Genomic DNA, 19,772 nt, shown 5'->3' on the forward strand with positions numbered 1-19,772 from the left:
TCAGGAACTAGCCCGGTCAGCAGTCCAATGGGCCGGGGATGACAGTATATATAAAGATGATTTAGTAGTACAAACGTTTTTGAGTCTTACTCCAGAAGAACAGCGATTAGCTGGTATATACATGACCCAACATCTCATTACACAGTATGAAAACCAACAATCTGATCCAGGTCCATTGTATAATCTATTGCAAGACTTACTCCTGAGAAGATGGAGAGGTCTAGGTACCGATTTAATTGATATCATTCTAGAACAACGTCATAAATATAGAACTTTCCTGACTCCACGTCTTGTTTCCATTCCACCCCCAGTAAGACAACCATATCACCTAGACAGACAGAATCCCTTACGAGAAGTACATCCAATCCGGAAACCAGATGATACGCTTGAACGCGTATTTGTGTATACTCCTTTGACTAAAATGGAATTATTGGAAATGAAGAAAATTGTACCTTGTCACGATAAAGATCCCGCAGGTTTCCATCGTGAATTAAAAGACATGTTACTTATGGGCGATTACACGTATTCTGACATTCTTAAAATGTCAAAAGTATTGTTGCCAGCAGGGATTTACGAAAAACTGAAAGAAAAGGAATGGGAGGTGGGAGATAAAAAGATTATTTGGGCCGAATTAGAAGACGAAGAGAAGGGATGTACCCCAGGTTTAGGTCTTGGGGACAAAACTAAAGCATTGCCAGGATTGTTAGTACAGGTTTTGCCTAGATTATTGACAGTTAAAAAGGAAGATTGGGATGCAATCTCAGTGTACAGTCCCTTGAGCTCTTGGCCCGAGTTTTGGCCATACACACACCTCTTTTCCCTTTGCTCCGATGGAAAGGCACTGCATTCTGGCGTCCATGGGAGAGCAGCTTGAGCGTCCTCTGACACTAAATAATGAGTGTTGGAGTCTGAAAGTGCTGCTGATCTTGAAAGGTTGTTTCTCAGTAGTGCTTGGATCTGCACGAGATGCTTTGTGCCCTTGATCAATGAAGAGCACATCATTTGTAGTGTCTACCACAAAGAAGAGACACTGGTGCATTGTTTTGAGACATTGAGACTTTCAAGTGAGCTGTGGGTGTTTTGCAGGAGGGCACTCCAACTAAGCAGTACTTTTTCTCATGAAAAGGCCTGAATCGAAGAGGCCTAGCTCGATAGAAGAAGACAATGGAAGCGGATTTGATGGCCAAGAGCTATAACTATGGACAAATAAAAAAAAATCTCCTTTTACTTTTTGATTGTGCAGCGCTCTCATCCAGGGAACTTGCTCATTTTTGTTTTTCGAACCGCCATCCGGTTCTGCTGCTAGGGTCGCGGTTGCCACAGTCTTTGGAGTGCAGCTGGAGACGGTTAGGTCGACAGTTCTGGTTGGTCTAAGGGAATTGAGGTAATAGAAATTTTCAGGTAGCAAATGTGTCCCCCACTAGCACCCTATCCATGCACCCATGTTCCATGTATGTCGTGTAACTTCTGTTCCGTGTATGCTAGACAGACGCAAACACATTTGCGTCCATCCTTAACATGTAAGCTATCCAACCATACCAAGAAATCTCGTTAAATATGTTCCTAGGCATACGGTGCCACTGTCTTTAAATATGTTCCTAGGCATACCGTTGTTTTCGAAATTACGTCAGATAGGTACTAGGAAAGGGATACTTGAAGAAGCAGTTCCTGTCCCGCCTAGGGACACACCAGGATATTTTATGTACCATAAACATGGCTTAGATGCTGTGTTGTATTTAGATTTATGGGTGGACTACACCAAGAATCTGGAAGAGAAGTTTAGATGGCCTGTCTCAGGGACATGGGATGCCGAATGCATCATGAGAGTAGAAGAAGCGTTATGGAAAAAGAAAGCCAGACAATCTCAGAAAGATGCCATAGAATTGTGGCGCAAAGAATCGCATAGAAGAACAGAAAAAGCAATCAGAAAAGCCGAGAGAAGTAGAGAAGAATCCGAAAAAGCCAAAGAAAAAGAGTTACTAGAAGAAGGAGAACAGGTCAGATCAGAACAATTAGACCGCCAAAGAAATGCACTCATTACAGGCATGTATCCAGTTCTTGCCGAGGGCCTGCCCAAGGCGACCCCGGAAGTACCCCGTAACTTGCCACCACCATTGGTTCCGACTAAACTCCATCATAAAAAGACCGCAGCAGATATTTTCCTTTCTTCCTATTTAGATGATGTAGCTCCCGCATATACCAATGTACCCGTACAACCTGCTAATAATAATCTACCACAGCATATTCCGGCTGATCAAGCCACGACCCCCCCACGCCGAGACTCACTTCCCGCACCTGCTGTCACTTCCCCTTCTACTGCTGCTGCTACTGGTCCCCCTACTATTGGTCCTCTTAATCCTTTTGCTACAGATGCGACTCAGAGTCAGTCGTCCCCGTTACATGTACCTTTCCCACACGCAATGACGTCAAGTCATGCTCATGGTTCTGCTTCAGGAAGTGCTTCAGGCGGCCTCCCTCACACTCCGCCACAGTTACATCGAATGACAATGAGAGAATTAGCTACACAGCGTACTCTGAAAGCGATGCCCCATGAAAAACTTAAACAGTATCTTACGGATTGTAGATATGATCCAGTACCTGGCAAGACAGGAGACATGATGTTAGCCTCGTTGCGTCTACGACGTGTTACAGATTATCTGATGTTATTACCAGAAATGCCAGAACACCTAGACAATATATATAATTTTATCAGAACAGGGGAGTGGCCAGAATGTATTCGTGAGGCCATGGCATATCAGAAAGTTGAGACACAAGGTTTACTATTACGATTCTTGATTAATTGTTTGATAAGGGAACAAGATCAGACAGGTGTTGTTAAGGAAGAGATAAATGTACTGACAAAATGGAGTCAAAATATTGCAGAATGTAAACATGATAAACAGAATTGTATAGATGCGGTGGCTAAGCACGCAATGGCGGAGGACGTGCTCGGGTAGAGCTCCGTTAAAAGCTCCCCTTCCCCCGAGCCGATTATCCGCTACATTGAACCGAGGCCGCCGGAAACTGCAGGCGGGCAAACGTGGAGGTCATCTCGGCGATCTGGCCGACTTTTGCTCCGAGGCCCCGTCGGGTCAGACCCCGGTCTATCTTGCGACTCTCCTGCGGACCCGGAGGCCTCCCGGTCGGCAGAGCAACCACGAGAGACCGGGGCTTGGGCCTAGCATACAGGCCCCGGCCCACACACCCCCGAGGGCAGTAACGGGACGGCCACCGCAACGAGGGACGACGCCGAGGGTCCGGCAGTGACCCAGCCCAGCCGCTGCTGACCTGCCCAGTGAACAGCGGACAGCGGAGACACATCGCCCGCATCGCAGCCCCAGCGAGACTGTTGCCGATGCGCCTGAGGACACCCGGGGCGCGAACAGACCCGGTGAGGACGGGGCGAGTCGGGGGGCCCCTGGGACATCGCAAGCCACCGGGCGCTACCTGGGGAGACACAGGCAAGAGGGCCGCCGCGAAGGGACCGGGATCGAGAGGCCGCTCACAACTTGCCGCCACGCTTGACTCGCGCTCCCCGGGGGCTGCCAGCGAAACACTGCCGCACTGGGGGCAAACACTGAGGGTCCAGCGGAGACCCGGCCCTGCCGCCCCTGTCCCACCCAGTGAACGACTGAGAACCGGCGCCTACACCACAGCTCGGAGGCGATTGCCACGGGCGAGTCTGTGGCGCCTGGGGTGCACGAACTGGCCCGGCGAGGAGAGGGAGATTCAGGCGGTCCCTAGGGCGCAGCACGGCATCAGGCGCTGCCCGGAGAGTCACGGACCTGTGGCCAGGCACGGTGGGACCGGGGCGGTGGAACCGCACATGCCTTACTGAAGCCCCCGGTCGGGCCCACGCCTCACAACTGCCGGCGGTGAGGGCACCTGGAGGGGCGCCAGCAGACCCCCCCTCCCCCCCACATGCAAAGACACCTGTGAAGAGGGGAAAAGGACGTGCGGACGCCGCCGGCCACACACGAGACACCCGGACCCTCGGGACGATTGCTACGCTACGGGCTGCGTGGCGCAGCTGGGCTGCGGAGAGGAGGTGACCCACTGGACCCCACAGCTCTCCCTACGACGACGCCAACCACGGTTGAAGGGGGAACTCCGGACCAACGGACCCTTGGCACCGACAGAGGGTGATCTCGGTGGTGCCACCTGAGGGGCGGAGAAAAAGACTCTGCTGGACGTACACCCCCGCACATGTCAGGAGGGGTGCGGACCCGCACCGGGACTGGTGGGGCACCGCCGAAAGGGAAAACGAGCAAGCAACTCGACAAAATGGCTGCCGAGCAATTGGCCACGAGACTAGACAGCGTGCTGGCGGCCGTAGAGCGAATGGAGCAATCGCTCCAGCAAACCAGAACGTCCCTGGAGTCCAAGATAGACGGCGTGTCTGTGGACCTGACCCTCCTGCGGGACGACCACAGGAAGCTGTCCGACCGAATCAAGGTCCTGGAGGGCGCGGTGAAAGAGATCGAACCCAAAGTCACCCAAACGGATAAGCAGGTACAGGACCTCCTGAATAGAGTAGAGTTCCTGGAAGACAGGGCTGAGGATGCGGAAGGGAGGGCGAGACGAAATAACATTAGACTCGTAGGCGTCCCGGAAAAATGGGAGGGGAACCACCCAGCGCAACATGTGGAAGACTGGCTGCGGACCCTGTTGCCTGAGGGCACGCTATCGCCTCACTTTGTCGAGGGCTACGCATCCTAATTTTCCCCACCTTTGAGGACTTGAGTGAGGATTTATTAAAGGATTGGGAAACCAATTTGGAGGGTGCTTCATGTGTAATGATGCAAATTCTAATCAAACATGCTGAAGAGAAGGGGGCTAAACTTTTGGTAGAAATAGAAAATGTAGTAAAAGAAATTGAGGCCTGTGAAAACCGGGATCTAGTTGAGAAAAATTACGAGATTTTGAAAAAAGTAATTGACAACCACCAAATGTATCTAAAGGACAAGAAACTAAGAAAGATAAAGAGGGATGATAAAGACTATCGCGATGGTCGTATATACACCTTTGCGAAAAAATTTGACAACATAAATACAGATGACTCTACAAGGAAAAGAACGAGGGAGGATAGTGAAGAGTTAAGATCAGTGAGCACAACCTCTCTGTCCTCACTAGATAGTGTATCCTCTGCAACAGCCCCAGGTGGACTCCCTTTAGAAGCAGGCCCCTCCACTTTCCAAAAGGAAATGGAGAAACTAAGAATAAGTGGGAATCAGGCCAGAAAAATACAACAGCAAAAAAGACAAGGAGAGGTGGCAGGAGGTTCCAAAGGTCCAACAAGAGAAGAGGGGGAAGAACAAGTGAGGAGATCAGAGAGAGGGAAGAACAAACCAAAAGAACAAGCAAAACAATAGATGGTATTGAAAGGGATAATGATATGGAAATGAATAATCAGTCTGAATTGAGAATTGTCAACCTATCAGATAGATGTTTGGATCCTGATGAAAAGAATTTGTTGTGTAAAGGTTTGGGGTTTTGTCCTACACAGGATGGTGATTTTTCGGATGTACATGTAGATCTGTTCAAATTTACACGGCAATTAAAATTAAAGGAATTTTTTTGCAACAAACCTATGTGTAACTCAATACCTGGGGATTTGGGTTTTGAAGTAGAACCTGTAAACATGTCTATCGCTGAGATAAAGGGCTTACAATGTTTAACCTCACTAAATGAGGAATTGGAAATAGACTTAGACACCATTCGCTCTGAATGTAGGATTACAGAAAACATGTCTGATGATAGTGGATTACATCCCAAATCCAAGTTTCTCCCCAATGTATACCATCAGAACATTGACATTTTTAACGAGCGAGTGTCTGCCGGCCTATACAAACTTGAGAGAGAAAGTATGGCACAAAGATCTAAAGACTCCAACCTTACTAAAGGGGAAAGAGATGCCCTTAAGAGACTACGGGAAGACCCTGACATAGTAATTAAGGAGGCCGACAAAGGGGGAAACATTGTTGTTATGAATAGAAAAGACTACACACACGAGATTAAGAGACAGTTGGCGGATAAAGACTGCTATGAGCAAGTGACACATAATCCAATTGGGCCACTAACTATCGAGATCAATTCCAAACTACTAGATTGGAAAGACATGGGACTACTCAGCGATCAGGAATATCAATACCTACTAGTCTCCAACCCCAGATCTCCCTGTATATATATCCTCCCCAAAATACACAAAGGTGGGCCATTCCCGCCAGGTCGTCCCATCATCTCGGGAATAGGCTCACCTACTGAGAAACTATCAGAATATATAGACCTGAAACTTAACAAACATGTCTCGAACTTACCGTCTTTTATTCAAGACAGCAAAGACATCTTGAATAAATTACAAGATTTTGAATGGTCAAATGATCTCTTTTTTGTAACCTTAGATGTTACAAGTCTCTACACTTCCATCCAACATGATATTGGCCTCAAAGCTAGTGAATTTTATCTGGATAGAGAAGGGGCGGACTTGCTCTTTAAGAATCAAATGGTCCTCGAAATGATGGAACTGGTACTGACAAAAAACTATTTCCTGTTTGATGATATGTGGTACCACCAAAAGAGGGGTACTGCGATGGGAACCAAATTTGCACCATCGTATGCCTGTCTCTTTATGGGACAATTTGAAAGGGAGCATGCATGGAACCAGAGTGCCTCCCCCTGGACCAACAACATCGTGTTCTGGGGGAGGTACATTGACGATATCATCTGTCTCTGGTCCGGATCTGAGGGTGATCTTATAGACTACTTTGATTACCTAAACAAGAACTACATGAACGTGAAGCTCACGATGGATTACAGTAGAGAGAGCATAAACTTTTTGGATCTTAAGTTCTATATCAAGAACAACAAAATCCAAAGTACCCTTTTCCGTAAGGACACTGCCTGCAATGCGGTTTTGCATGCAAATAGTGCGCATGCCAGTTCCACAATCAAAAATATACCATTTGGAGAAATGGTACGCCTTAAGCGGAATTGTACCGAAGCAGAATCCTTTGACACCAATTTCCAAGCACTCAAGAGTCGTTTTGAAGCTAGGGGATACAGTAAAGAGGTCATCCATAGAGCAGAGAACAGGACACGCAGGATCCCCAGGGACGAAACTCTTAAAATCAAATCACGTAAGAAATTCAAAACAAGCACAGATGTCAGATTCATAACAAAATATACCAGGCATAGCAACAGCATATTCAAAATTCTAAAAAATAACTGGCACCTTTTAAAAGAGGTCCCAGGACTACAACTACATGTGAGAAACAATCCCTCAGTGACATATCGCAGAGGTAGAACACTACGTAACCAACTATGCCCTAGCTATCTTAAATCGAACAAAGATGCCAGTACCAATTGGCTGCCACAGAAACCAAAAGGTTTCTTTACATGCAGGGAGTGCAATATCTGTGAATATGGCAAAGATAAAACCAAACAGTTTACATTCAATGGCTCACCAAATTTTGAAATTCTATCCTTTATAAACTGTGCGACTACTTTTGTAGTATATGTTTTGGGCTGTAATTGCGGACTAATATACGTGGGCAGCTCGAAACGCAACCTCAGGATAAGAATCCAAGAACACAGGAGAGCAATCTTGAATAAAGATGTTAGATACGCCCATACAAAACACTTTTGGGAAAAACATAGTGGGAAACCTGATTTTTGGTTCCACGGTTTGGAACATGTACAATTGCCCATAAGAGGAGGTAATCGGGAGGTACTTCTTAGACAGCGGGAGGCAAGATGGATTTGTAAACTTCAAAGCATAAAAAACGGTATGAATTTGGATAGTGAAATGTACCACTTCTTATGAAGAAATGATAAGTTGTATTGCTTAGATTTAATACTTTGCCAAAACTGTGTGAAGAACTGTGTGAAGTTCTGAGTCAATACTATAGCAAAACTATACAATTCATATATAATGCATATATCCTTGAAAAACAATTCTTGTCTGTCATGAGGAGTACCAACAATGTAATGAGAGTATGTCAATGATGTGACCAGATATGAATTCAACATAGACACATCCTCCTTTTTTATACTCTCCTATATAGAACAATATTAAGTTCTATTATTATAAAAAAATATCTTTGCTCCCTTAACACCACCTTTCCACCCACCCCCTAAATCAGGATAATACAAAAATGGAAATGCAAACCCAATATTGCGAAGTTTAACATCCAGTTTGCCTAAACTTAGAATGTACCCCCAGGTCTTAGGAGACAGCCCCATATGCAATGGCTTACCCATCCGTCATGCTTAAAATCTAACTAAGGACATAGATTGATGATACTCTTGATAGAGAACCAACACAATCATAATTAACTGTTATAATTTCGAGATTAAAACAACCCCTATCTGATATAAAGGGTTCCACTATAGGGCAGCTATCCGTTCCAAGATGGCGCCCGAAAAACACGTGAGTTGCAATCTAATACAAAAGTGATCTGTATATGATTATATATAAGAAAGGTCTTGATATTCAGGACTATGGTATCATTAAGGGACCTCCTCATACACAGCTTGACACACAAATGAGGAATATGACGCCAGATTAATTGGGAAAACATCGCGATCGACAACAAAATTATCTTCCCAATAATAGCGATATAATACACAGAAGGGAGTTTACATTTCTCATATAAATAGGATTGCATGTAGGATCCGCCGAATTGCACCCCTAACGCACTTTATTACCAGCGCTATGTAAAACTGACTAGTCCAATATGGCGTCCGGGAAACACTAAGGCTTAATGCAACTGCGAGTTGCTACTGGTTTTAAAACTTGACCAAACAACGAACTAAATGTAAGAAAGGACCTAATATTCGGCACTACGATAATACTGAGGGGCCAATTCGGCATTAAGTCGACATTACAACACCAGATATACTGATTTGACATCGCGATCGGTACTTAGAGGTTTTTATGCATAGCGAGTGCTAAAATACATAGAAACGATGTCACGTTTCCTATAGTAACCAAACTGTAGGTAAGACTAAATAAAATGTACATTTCACGCGCCATACTAGCAGTGCTATACAGAATTTGACTAGTCCAAGATGGCGCCCGAAAAAACTTAGTCTATGTAACCAATCACAGGAGCATATATAAATCAGCCAATGAGCTAACTACTATCTGTATATAAGGCGGTTCAAACAAATGGCGAATTCAGCCTGGAACCAGCCATGCCGAGACGCCGAAACTGACAACGATAACCACAGGTGAGAGACAGGGCTAGGGGCTTAGCAAACATAGATACTGGTTTCTCAATAGCCAATATCCTAGGGATATGATAGAAATGGTAGTACTAATATTTGTGGCACATAATTAATATACTTTTGGCACACAACTAAGTAATTTTTTTTGGTACTTTCTGTGTAAATTCTATGTTTTCCTCTCTTTATTTTGAGAGTATTTAACTATCTCAACACAGAAGGCTATCTCAGAGTGTTTAACTTTTTTCTGTCCAATTAGAAGGCTATTGTTTCAAAAATCCATGGAGAAAGTTGTTAGGCTGTTTAGAATAATATTGGGCCTTTAGCCAGTACAACAGGGATTCTGTTTAGGAGCATGGTTTGAGAGGTACTACCGTTCTGGGGTATTCTGTTAGTGGGCAAAACGTCCCATGGCAGTGACCATTTGTGATATCAGGTTGGGCTAATAGTCTGCAATGAGAATAGGACGTACAAGAGGGATTTGGCGTCAAATTCTGAATAGCTATACTTTGTTTTTGCCTCCGGTCTAGCACTGTACCCACCTGTAACAAATACAACCAGGGACGGGTATTTCTTGAAATACAAGAACGATTTCGGACAAGACCTACAAAGTCCACGATACAAAGAAAAGATAAGGGAAGAGAGATACTCCAAAGACTTTTAAAGGTACGCATAATAAGAAGATATATAAGATACTGCAGGCGTAACATAATAATATAGATTGGATATAAAATAATGTCTCTTTTACTGATTAGAAATAGGCTGACATAAAGAAATGACCCGAAGAATACCAGTGTGACTACAGAGGGACCGTATAAAAAACAACTTACCGGATATACTCGCAGCGGTAAGAATCATAGCCTTGTTAGTACACTCTTCACTGCCAAACAACTTGTGCCTAATTCTATTATTACCTTCTCCTCTCCATGTCCCTTTGATAATGAAACATATTTCAATTTGGTAATGAAACATAACCTAGTAGATGGAAAGGAGGACGGTCTATCTTGAATACGGGTAGGCTCTTTTGGCGATATAAATATCGAAAAGAGAGAGAATATGATGTTGATATGTGTCATAAATATATACACAGACTACTAGTACATGTTACAACAAGACTAAAATGTGCAGACTGTATTTGTGTATTTGTGTATTTTTTGGTGTGATCTCTCCAACCCAGGACAAAATTATGTACGTGTTACTTACCCTTGACTGTGAAATGGTGATGATAGATATAAATGTGTTAAGACAAAGTAAGATATATGTTCTCTTCTATCAATAGGGATATACTCACCTCTATTTACAGGGAATGCTTAACATCAAAGTACAACTTTAACTGTGAGATATACATTGTATTAAGGATGTTCTGAACCTTTCTTGCTGTTCTTCCACGTAAACCTCCCCCTTCCGTGGTGGTAACTGTTTAGAAAAGGATATATATATTTTTTAAAACGAAGTTTTTAAGTTAACAAATATTCGTTGATCAGTCTTTCCTTTGCTATAGGCTACTGTGTCCGTCCTTTGCTTTCCCTGGTCTCCAGGGAAAGATGTACTCTATAAAGAATGCCCATTGAGGTAATGCAAAATGGGCTAATATGTACACGTTTGGCTATGCAGGAAATTGATGGGAATATTTTGTCTTTTATTTGTTTTTTCAGCCCTGAAGAAACTCCTTGGTAGGGAGTGAAACGCGTTGGCTGATCTCACTACTTATTTTATTGATATGCCTTTTGTTGCTGAACAAAGATAAATAAAGAACATTTCTCTACTTACTTTATTTGGACTCTTACTTTGGTGCGCCCCCTTGAGTATCTAAACTCCAAGATAGACGGCGTGTCTGTGGACCTGACCCTCCTGCGGGACGACCACAGGAAGCTGTCCGACCGAACCAAGGTCCTGGAGGGCGCGGTGAAAGAGATCGAACCCAAAGTCACCCAAACGGATAAGCAGGTACAGGACCTCCTGAATAGAGTAGAGTTCCTGGAAGACAGGGCTGAGGATGCGGAAGGGAGGGCGAGACGAAATAACATTAGACTCGTAGGCGTCCCGGAAAAATGGGAGGGGAACCACCCAGCGCAACATGTGGAAGACTGGCTGCGGACCCTGTTGCCTGAGGGCACGCTATCGCCTCACTTTTTCGTGGAATGCGCGCACCGAGTGCCGACCAGGCCCTACACGACTGGCGCTAACACACGACCACTGCTCTTCAGGATACTGAATTACAGGGACCGGGATGCGGTTCTGCGGGAAACGAGGCGCATGGGTGAAATACGCATTGACAATGCGTCCATCATGTTTTTCCCCGACTACACCATCCAGGTGCAACGCCAGAGACACGACTTCCTGGAAGTTAAGAGGAGGCTACGCACTGCAGGCCTCAAATACTCCCTACTCTTCCCTGCGAAGCTGAGAGTGGTAGCGGGAGACAACACCTACTTCTTCGGCACACCCGGGGAGGTCAGCGAGTGGCTGGACGGAGGCACGGACTCGGCGCCCAAGCACACTCGTGGGGGCGAGGCGAGGCCCAGGAGGCGAGGCCCACGTAACCGCCGGAGATGTGGAGCCCAACAGTCCCAGCGAGCGGATGAAGGATCGCGACACTCTCCCCCGCTGGATCAGATGCTCCAGGAACAGCGTGACGCACTGCGGAAAGTTTCCCAGCTAAGCAACCCGCTCTCCCAGGACTCGCACCCCGAGGACGGACAACAGACAGCGCCCAGAGACGATGATGAAGCCATCTACGGGATTCCGAACTCGCAGATCTCTGTAGACTTGCCGGTGGTCACGCCACAAACCTCTGATCTGGTCCACTGACTCCACTGGAGAAGTATGCACCATGGCCGCACAGGCGAGAGGGGAGAGGCGAAAGGCCATTGAGACGCTGCGACACAACAGACGCCAGGTATGACAAGGGGAGTGCCCCTCTCCCCCATGCCTACCGAACGGACAGTGGACCACAGGAACAGTGAGTACTGCATAAGTGGAGCTGGCGATTGGTGGGGTTGGGGTTGGCGGGGTTGCCCCCTGACCCGTACCAGTCCTTGGCCGTCTGCAGGTACGGCTAGAGGCCGGTAAAAGACTTGCAACTAGAGGCTCGGGGATGGAACTAGAATCCCTTTAACATACTTAACTTCCTCTTGGCCTCAACCGTGCTTATGCGCACTGCCCCTTAGACTGGAACTGTTGTCCCTCTCACTTGAGATTATGGACGGTGGCCCGTTTCGCCACTGCCCCTTTGGTATTTTAGTGGGTCACACCCACAGTTGGTTACTGTTATCTAATGTTTTTCCCCTACCCAATGTCTACCAGGACGATGCTAAGTGTACTACGGGGGGCGGAGATGGGCATGTTGAGATTGACTATGGGAGTGCCCCTAGCGGAGCCGCTGTCAGTGCGAAAGATGGGGAGAGGTACGCACCACTAACATGACTTCGATTAAAATATGCACTTGGAACATCAGGGGCATGCACACACCCGCGCGCAGATACCAAATATACTCCTACCTGAAGCGGCAGCAGGTGCAGATCGCACTCTTACAATAGACACATCTATGCGGGGCGGAGGTGGTTGCACTAAGACGCAGGTGGAGGGGTCAACTGTACGCCACAGAATACTCCTCGTTTGCTCGTGGGACACTACTATGGGTTAGGCCGGGTACCCCTTTCACAATGACAGAAGTGATAACAGACCAGGGGGGGAGATATGTACTAGTGAGGGGTCGGTTGGACGGGCAGCCAGTGGTCCTGGCGTCCGTGTACTCTCCAAACACAGACCAGGGAAGCTTCCTGACACACCTCTCGGAGAAATTAGCGCCCTGGCATGGAGTCCCCTGGGTACTGGGAGGTGACTACAACGCAGTGCTAGACCCTGTACTGGACCGCTCGACCCCGCCCAGACCAGACGCCACGTCATTGGGGGCAACGAAGGCTTTCACAGGGTGGGCAATGCAGTGAGACCTCAGAGATGCGTGGCGCGCACACCACCCAGACACCAGGGTATACTCATATTACTCGGGGGCACACGCGCTACATGTCCGCCTGGACAGATTCATGGTGACAACAGAAACGCTCCCACACATCACTGAGACACATTACCTCGGCCGGACACACTCAGACCATAACCCACACACGTTGGCGATAGCTTGGGAACGCCCACACCCGCCCATACCCACGTGGCGGTTGCAGCCCGCTCTGCTACTGGACGCCCCCTTCAGAGACGCCCTACAGGCCCGAGTGGCACAGTACTTCACCGACAACTCAGGCACGCCGTCCTCTCCAAGTGAGGAATGGGACGCCTTTAAAGTGGTGATACGAGGTCACTGCCTGGGCACACAAGGGAGCATACAGAAGAAATTAGAGGCAGATCTGAGCAGGGTGGAGGCGGACTTGCTCCGTTGGGAGCGGGAAGCAGTGGCTGGCACGGACGACAGGCTGCGGGAGGCCCGCGAGGAACATACGACACTACTAGAAAGGCTGAGGCACGTTAATTTTGCGGCCCACTCCGCGCGGGTGCACCAACACGGCGACAAGCCGGGGAGACTGCTGGCGTGGCTGGTCAAACAGGAATCCCGCACGGAACCGGTGTCCGCTATTAGGACAACTGGAGGGGAGATAGTATACACACAGAGCAAGATACACCAGGCGTTTGTGGGACACTATCAGACCCTATACAGGTCACAGACGAGGGTTTCCGCAGTCACAGTCGCGGATTTCCTCGCAGGTGTCCAACTGCCCTCCCTGACGGATGCGCAGCAGGAGGATCTTGGGGGACCATTCACCCAAGAGGAAATGCGAGAGGCTATCTTCGCATTGTCCAACGGCAAGTCTCCTGGCCCCGATGGCCTGCCTGCTGAGTTCTTCAAGGCTTGCTCGGACGTATTGATCCCGGAGATGCTCAAGCTCTATACCCATGCGATCGAGGACTCAGCGCTCCCAAATTCACTAAACGAGGCGAACCTGGTTTCGCTGCTGAAGCCAGGTAGGGACGGCACGAATATGGGGTCATACAGGCCTTTAGCCATGTTAAACACGGATTACAAAATATTCACCTCCCTGCTGGCCCGCCGCCTGACCCTGGAGGTCCCGACCCTGGTTCACGCAGACCAGAACGGGTTCATGCCAGCTAGGAGCACCTCCCGTAACCTGCGTCGCCTCTTCAGAGTCCAGGAGGCGGCCACAACACACTGGCCGAGGTCGGGATGCCTCGTCTTGGACCTGGAGAAGGCCTTCGACTCAGTGGAATGGCCGTACCTGGGTGCGGTGTTGGGAAAACTCGGCGTAGGAGATGCCTTCATGGATATGGTCGGGCTGCTTTACCAGAGGCCTAGCGTCCGCGTGCGGACGGGCAGGTTGCTGTCAGAGGCGGTGCGGGTACGCAGGGGTACCAGACAAGGCTGCCCCCTGTCGCCCCTTCTCTTCTCCCTGGCCATCGAACCCCTGGCTGCCCTACTACGGGACAAAGGAGGGGATTGGGGGATCCCGCTGGCAGACGGGGTGCACACGGTCTCGTTATATGCAGACGACCTGTTACTCTATGTGCGAGACCTCACCGCGGTGCCTGCGATACTATCGGACATATTCCGGACCTTTGAGGAGGTATCGGGCCTCAGGGTCAACTGGACCAAATCCGGAGTATACGCCTTCAGCCCGGACCTGGAGGAATGCGAGGTGCACCTCGGTGGCGCCCGACTTACCTGGTACCCGACCACGTTCAAGTACCTCGGGCTGCATATTTACAGGGACCCGCAGGATATACTAGAAGGCAACCTGGTACGCGCCGTGTCCTCACTGAGGGCCCAGATGAACTTCTGGAAGACGCTGCCCTTGAATGTGCCCAGCCGGATCGCTCTGTCTAAAATGATTGCGCTACCGAGACTACTCTACCACTTTGCAAATATCCCGATGTATGTCCCCACGAGGATCTTCCGCGATCTTGAGTCGATGCTTCGCGGCTTAATTCGGAACACCGGGGCGCCCACGAGTGGCCCTGGCGAAATTGTATTCCCCAACGGCGGAGGGAGGGATGGCGGTCCCCAATATGGAGCTGTACTACCTGGCAGCGCAGCTGCAATGGGTTACGTACTGGCTCAGCGACTCACACCTAGACGACACTGCCAACGCAGACTACCAATGGACGCATCAGCAGGTGTGCGCGCTGTTTCATCCACTGACCAAGGGACCTCGCCCTCTGCCCCTGCACATGGCCGTAGCCCGCAAATGCTTCCTCCGCTGCTTGAAGCTGACAAAGAATGTCAGACCTTACGCTCCCGCCCTTCCCCTGCTGGGCACCCCCCGGAGGAATGGGATGGTATCGTCGCGCAGCTTGGAACCCTGGATTGCTGCCGGGGTGGAGACGATGGGCGACTTATACGTGGACGGAGCCTTACTCCCATTTGCGGAATATCAGAGGGCACAGGCCTGCCGGCAGGACAATTCTTGCTCCACGCGTCAGTGGTGAGGACGTACATGGTATCCTGGGGAGATATCCAGGAGGAGCCACCGCTCCACCACTTGATCCAATACCTGCACGTCATGGGCAGAGGTTCACATATCACGCACTGGCTGGCACAGGCGCTCCTCATACACACCCAGAGGTCCACACAGCAGATTAGGGACAAGTGGGCAATCCACAGAGGGAGAGATTGGACGGATAAAGAATGGAAACTGGTCTTGGCCAGCCCTGTGAATGTCCCGCGTAACTCCCGCTTCCACACCATTCAGCTGTACATATTACACCAGGCATATCTATCGCCAGACAGAATTAATAAATACTTCGCGATAGACACTGCAGCATGTCCCAGATGCGATCTGCTAGATGCTGACATCCTGCATATGCTTTGGGGCTGCCCGACACTGTCCAATTACTGGGGGGAGGTGACATCACTCCTGACACACAGCACAGGCCCGGGACTACCCAACACGTGGGAGGCATGCGTTCTTGGGCTGTATAAGAGGACTAAACAGAACAAAACACAAGCCTGGTTCTGGGACCTAGGCCTTATCACAGCCAAGCGCCTGCTCACCAAGCATTGGAAAAGCAGAGTACCGCCAGCTCCCGCGCACTGGTATGCATCCTTTGTTAACTGGGCCAAAGCAGAGGGCACGGCACTACGCGGGGAGGAGATAGCGGGTCTGAGACAGTTCCCGATTGCACACATCTGGGATGAAATCCTGGGGTCCCTGCAGGCAGAGGGTGTGGCCAGAGGAATCGCGCAGCGACAGCCGAGACGGGCAGGCCCCCCACGAGCGACAACATCATAGACAGGGCTGCACACCGCGCTCACCCCCCCCCCCCCTCCCCTCCCCGAGGGCGACACCGACCCCCCGGCACGTACGCCGCGAACACAGTCGGCCACGCTAATGAGGGCTCTCCACCACGTAATGACCTGAACGCTGCTCTCAACACCACAGCCCTGACACAGCCCACATGAGTACACTCCCCCCCCCTACTTCTGACTCCCTCTGCACATTCCCATGTTGAAGGTTTCGCATTCCTGTTCTTCCCAGCTACGGGAATACCCACTACCACATAGCGACAGACAGGCACCCCTGGCTAAACACATGGCAAAGAACACGGGAGCAGGTGGCACCCACCGAAAATGTCGTAGGGGCGACACATATGTTTGCCACACATGTCGTGCAACAAGCGGACAGCTGGTAGGACGCCACCGCTCACTGACCCTGTTCACCACCCGCTTTACAACTAACCACACGGGACAGCCGCAGCTCTCTCACTACACTGATGCGCTCCTAGCACATGCATAAGCAAGTTGAAGAGACATTGATGCCGCATGCACCGTAGGTGCATGGAGCTGCACTGACACCGTAGGCACACTGGGACGTACCGATGTGCACGGTACTGTTTATTTTTGTTGAAAAGTTATTGGTTCAATTATAAATAAAATGTAAAATGAGACGTCATTTACAGTGATGGCCGAGTGCTAAAAGCGCATGTTATGTATAATTTACTCGTGGCACGACACGCCGGACAGTGAACAGACCTATGCATAATGCCCTCCCCTGTAAACATCTGCCACGACAATGCACAGAGTTTTTTTTGCAGCCAGCCCGCAGGGTTGTAGGCTTTGCTATATGTACTGCACTTTTTGACCAATAATAAACGTCTTCAAAAAAAAAAAAAAAAAAAAAAAAAACAGAATTGTATAGATGCTATGTACAGAAAGATCCGTAAAGAAATAGTAGCGATACATACCAGACAGAAAGCCGAAAAAGAAGCCGAGTCAGACAAGAATGACTCCTCGGAGGAGGAGGAGGTAGAAGCAGAGATTCCAGCAGAGACAGAAGATAGAATAGCGTACGTAGGTAGAGTGAAACTCCCTAAACAGTATTCTCTTGATAGACCTTTCGACAGACCCATTCGTGCAGAACACAAGAAACGTTACCTTTCCCCGATACCAGAGCAATGTTCTCTTGAACATATATTCCAAGTCACTGATAAAATCCTGAAAGCAAGAATAGGTTATCATGAACTCACTACCTTACGTGATCAGGAACTAGCCCGGTCAGCAGTCCAATGGGCCGGGGATGACAGTATATATAAAGATGATTTAGTAGTACAAACATTTTTGAGTCTTACTCCAGAAGAACAGCGATTAGCTGGTATATACATGACCCAACATCTCATTACACAGTATGAAAACCAACAATCTGATCCAGGTCCATTGTATAATCTATTGCAAGACTTACTCCTGAGAAGATGGAGAGGTCTAGGTACCGATTTAATTGATATCATTCTAGAACAACGTCATAAATATAGAACTTTCCTGACTCCACGTCTTGTTTCCATTCCACCCCCAGTAAGACAACCATATCACCTAGACAGACAGAATCCCTTACGAGAAGTACATCCAATCCGGAAACCAGATGATACGCTTGAACGCGTATTTGTGTATACTCCTTTGACTAAAATGGAATTATTGGAAATGAAGAAAATTGTACCTTGTCACGATAAAGATCCCGCAGGTTTCCACCGTGAATTAAAAGACATGTTACTTATGGGCGATTACACGTATTCTGACATTCTTAAAATGTTAAAAGTATTGTTGCCAGCAGGGATTTACGAAAAACTGAAAGAAAAGGAATGGGAGATAAAAAGATTATTTGGGCCGAATTAGAAGACGAAGAGAAGGGATGTACCCCAGGTTTAGGTCTTGGGGACAAAACTAAAGCATTGCCAGGATTGTTAGTACAGGTTTTGCCTAGATTATTGACAGTTAAAAAGGAAGATTGGGATGCAATCTCAGCCTGCAAACAGAAACAAGACGAAGACACTAGTGATTTTTATTCAAGATTCGAGAAATGTTTTATTATTAATAGTGGCCTGAAAACAAGTAGCGAATCATATCCACATCTTTTTGTGACCAAATTAGTTGAGAATTCTTTACCACAGGTTAAGAACAGAGTATTGAAAGTCGCAAGTACATGGCAAGCTAACACGCCTTCCCAAATGTTACAAATGTTACAGTACCACCAGAATAGAATCAGAGAGGAACACGATCATGAACAGAGACGCATGAAAGACACTAAAATGAAAGTACTAGTTGCCCAGTCTGTTCCAGCAGATGGTCAGAAGAGGGGTAACACTCAGAACACACAGACTAGTCATCCTACAGGTCCTGTTAAAGGAATTTGCAATTATTGCAAGCAGCCAGGTCACTTTATAAGTGATTGTGCCGTTCTCAGACACAATATTGCTACAGGTAAAACGAAAGAAAGACCACGTCAGCCTAGACCAGAATATGTTCAACAGAATATTCAACAGAACCCGCAACCTCCTCCACAACATGCACAGCAACAGACAGTAGCTGTACCCCAATCTCAACCCATTGCCGCGACACAACACGTCACACAGCAAATGTACCAGTATGCACAATCCGAGTATCCAGATTATCAGCAGTACACATGAAACAGCCTAGAGAGGGAGGTTGGCTTGCCCCTTATCGAGGTTCCTGTAGATCAAGATGGTCCCTATGTACATAGTCAGGTGTTAGGGAAAGACAGAAAATTTTTGATTGACACGGGGGCGAGCAGAACTACCATCAGTCATGACGAGGTCCCAGGGGCACCCCTCTCAGGCTCACAGAATGTTTCCCTTGGATTTTCAGGAAAGCCTATTGTTAACGAAGTATCACAGCCAGTTCCCCTTGCAGTTGGTCCATTGTCCCGTACTACAGATTTATTGCTTACGAAATCATGTCCTGAAAACTTACTTGGTATCAAAACACTGAAAGCTCTAGGAGCTGTTATATGTTGTTCCCCGGAAGGAGTGAGATTGTTCCTTCATGATTTCAAGGGCCATTATGTGTTGAGAGATTTTGATGTCAGATTGAAAGATGTTCCACAGCATTTATGGGCGCAAGGTCCAACTGATGTAGGTTGTATGCATATTACTCCCTATCGTGTTACACTCAAGCAAGGTGTTGTACTGCCCCGAATCCGACAATACAAATTGCCCCCCGAGGCTGTAGCAGCCTTACTGCAAATTATTGATGAACTAATTGCCCAAGGAGTGGTTGTAGAAACCGACTCCAA

The sequence above is a fragment of the Lissotriton vulgaris genome, unplaced genomic scaffold (genome assembly GCF_964263255.1).
Source record: "Lissotriton vulgaris unplaced genomic scaffold, aLisVul1.2 SCAFFOLD_814, whole genome shotgun sequence".
NCBI lineage: Eukaryota > Metazoa > Chordata > Amphibia > Caudata > Salamandridae > Lissotriton > Lissotriton vulgaris.